General features: G+C 41.9%; 1 long non-coding RNA gene across 1 annotated transcript in view; it reads left to right on the forward strand.

Annotated features, from left to right (window-relative positions):
• LOC119470488 overlaps positions 1-3,480 on the forward strand; it is a 7,971-nt gene that overhangs the window by 3,425 nt on the left and 1,066 nt on the right. The window contains exon 2 of the long non-coding RNA XR_005199401.1: positions 1,370-1,516. This is a non-coding gene — a long non-coding RNA (uncharacterized LOC119470488). The remainder of the gene's footprint in view (positions 1-1,369; positions 1,517-3,480) is intronic.

Here is a 3,480-nt window from a genome sequence, read left to right on the forward strand (position 1 = left end):
AAATAAATAAATAAATAAATAAATAATTAAAATGACCAATACTTATATATAAATATATTTACAATGTATAATCTATGTACTATTCCATATTTATATGTGTACCTAAGTAGCATGAGCTTTAAAGATATATGGGACTTGGGTATAGGTACAGTCTTAGCGTGTGTGGGCTGCCATAACAAAATACCACAGACTGAGTGGTTTAAACAACAGAAATTGATTTTTCTTTTTTTGAGACAGAGTCTCGCTCTTGTTGCCCAGGCTGGAGTGCAGTGATGTGATCTCGGCTCACTGCAACCTCCGTCTCCCAGATTCAAGTGATTCTTCTGCCTCAGCCTCCTAAGTAGCTGTGATTACAGGCGCCTGCCACCACCCACTCCTGGATAATTTTTGTACTTTTTTTTTTTTTTTTTTTTAGATGGGGTCTCTCTCTGTTGCCAGGCTGGAGTGCAGTGGCACAATCTCAGCTCACTGCAACCTCCACCTCCCGGGTTCAAGCGACTCCCCTGTCTCAACCTCTCAAGTAGCTGAAACTACAGGCACGCACCACCACACCTGGCTAATTTTTTGTATTTTAGTAGAGATGGGGTTTCACCATATTAAACAGGATGGTCCCGGTCTCCTGACCTCGTGATCTGCCCACTTGAGCCTCTCAAAGTGCTGGGATTACAGGCATAAGCCACCACGCCTCGCCTCTTTAATGTTTGTACTTTTAGTAGAGACGAGGTTTTGCCGTGTTGGTCAGGCTGAGAAATTAATTTCTAACAGTTCTGGAGATTGGGAAGTACAAGATCAAGGTGCCGGCCCATTCAGTTCCTCGTGCGGGCCCTCCATCTGATTTCCTATGTCTTCACATGGCTCTTCCTCAGTTTGTATGCATACAAGTAAGAGATAGAACAAAGTCTCTTATGTCTCTCTTATAATGACCCTAACTCTGTCAGAGCAGGGCCCCATCCTTGTTACCTCATCTAATCCTAAATACCTTCCACAGACCCCATCTCCAAAGACCATCACACTGGGGGCTAGGGATTCAACATCTGAGTTTTGGGGTAACATACACATTTACTCTATAACAAGTAGTACTATCTTCAATAATATTTACAAATATCAAATTTTCCCTTTTCTCAAACTTAGGGGAAAAAGCCATCCATCCACTCATTCATTAGCTGGTTTTAATGATGTTTGAGCACCTACTGTGTACCAGACCTGTGACCTTTCAGAGATTGAAAACCTCAAGGCTCACAGAGTTTCTGAAACCCAGATTAAACATCCCCTTACCACTTTTCTTACTGGCTTTCATTATTACCATTATTTTTTCATGCTCGGTTATTAAATAAATTTCCCAAGGTGTTTTAAATATTTTTTTCCTTAGATCTCTACCTTTCCTTTTAATGTGGCTCAGCAAATGGAAAATGACAACTGCTATGTGCACTCCAGGCCTCCCAGTGTGACTTCTCAGCATCTCTGCTTTTGCAATTAGTTTTCACCTCCTCAAAGGAGAGGGCCTCTCTGCCCATAGGTGCTGTATTTGGCTGTTAGGTGATTAATAATTAATTGCTTAGATTTATAATTTTTTTCTCACTAAATCTAGTAGGCATCCAGAAATTATGTAAATCCAACTCCTTCACTTTATAAATGAGGACACTAAGGCCTTAATGAAGAAATTGAGGCCGTAAAATGCTTTGCCCAAGGTTAGGACCAGGCACTTAATGTTTTTGTTTTTTTTTTTTGAGACACAGTTTCGCTCTTGTTGCCCAGGCTGGAGTTCAATGGCGCAACCCCGGCTCACGGCAACTTCCGCCTCCTGGATTCAAGTGATTCTCCTGCCTCAGCCTCCCAAGTACCTGGTATTACAGACATGTGCCACCACGCCTAGTTTATTTTGTATTTTTAGTAGAGACGGGGTGTCTCCATGTTGGTCAGACTGGTCTCGAACTCCCGACTTCAGGTGATCCGCCCACCTCGGCTTCCCAAAGTGCTGGGATTACAGGTGTGAGCCACTGCGCTCGGCCCAGGCACTTAATCTTAAAACATGATCATAGTCTTTGTTAAAAGGTGAATAAGAATAGATGTATTTCGCATCTCTCTACTTATTTTCATGTTTGTATGTATATTAGTGTGATTGGAGGTTTTTGTTTAAAGATTGTGTTTAATTGCCAACTAAACACTAAGAGAGAGTCAGAATCTTTAAAAACACCTGGAGGTTTCATCTGTTATTTTGTATGTAAAAATTTTAAGGAGGCCAGGCGTAGTGGCTCACTCTTGTAATCCCGGCACTTTGGGAGGCCGAGGTGGGCGGTTCACCTGAGGTTGGAGTTCGCAACCAGCCTGATTAACTTGGAGAAAACCCGTCTCTACTAAAAATACAAAATTAGCCGGGCATGGTGGCGCATGCCTGTAATCCCAGCTACTCAGAAAGCTGAGGCAGGAAAATCACTTGAATCTGTGAGGCGGAGGTCGCACTGAACCGAGATCATGCCATTGCACTCCAACCTGGAAAACAAGAGCAAAACTCTGTCTCAAAAAAATATTATAAGACAAGGAACATAGTATTTACTAAGTAAGAGCTTCCCAAGCATGAATCACTTTTACATAAAGTGTCTCAAGTAAACTTCACAATAATCTTGAAAAGCAACCTATCCTCAGTCCTCTTGCCACCTTAAGCAGAAAGGCAATTTGATGCCTACAAAAGCACTGAAAGGTCTAAATGAACTGGCTTTAGACAAGACCTCCAGGAATGGCTCCCAGTTTACTACCACAGAACTAGCCTGCCCAGGGACCTGCTCTTTCTAGTACAGGTGGAACAGTAGGCATCCAGAAAGTTCCATGCCTACTGCAGACTCATAGATTTGAGGTCAAAGCCATGTAAGTGGGACATGACTCCACCACCAGCACTGTTGGCCCAGAGTGGTGCCACAGCTGCTAGATCCTTCCAGCAAAAGCTGATGCCCTCAGTGCCCTTCAGGCCGCTGCATATTTCCGCATTTGATTCAGTTTCAAAGTCAGTTCTCATAGTACATATTTCTTCGGTTGATCTAAGTCACATCAAGGGCTTTAGCTGCAAAGGAGTCTGATGAATACAGGTTTTAGGTTTTCAAGCCTCCGTAGAAAAGGAAGTCATATTAGAAGTTGTAACAAATACCAAGTAGGCCTATACCCATTTTTAGAATTATAAATTTAACTATTTTGACAGGTTAAATAACTTACCTAAAGTCACATAGCATTTAATAAAAGGGGGAGGTTCAAAATAAGATCTCCTGGCCCTAATGCTGTCTGTGCCTATATCCTAAACAGCTTGTTCTTATCTCTGACATAAAATTATATTAGGTTAGCTGTATACTCACTCATCAGCTTTAATTGAGACAAGCTTGTCCAACCCGCAGGCTGTGAGCAGTACGCAGCCTAGGATGGCTTTGAATGCAGCCCAGCACAAATTAGTAAACTTTCTTAAAACGTGTATGAGATATTTTTTTTTTTTTTTTT

The sequence above is a fragment of the Cebus imitator genome, unplaced genomic scaffold (assembly GCF_001604975.1).
Source record: "Cebus imitator isolate Cc_AM_T3 unplaced genomic scaffold, Cebus_imitator-1.0 Scaffold32, whole genome shotgun sequence".
Taxonomy (NCBI): domain Eukaryota; kingdom Metazoa; phylum Chordata; class Mammalia; order Primates; family Cebidae; genus Cebus; species Cebus imitator.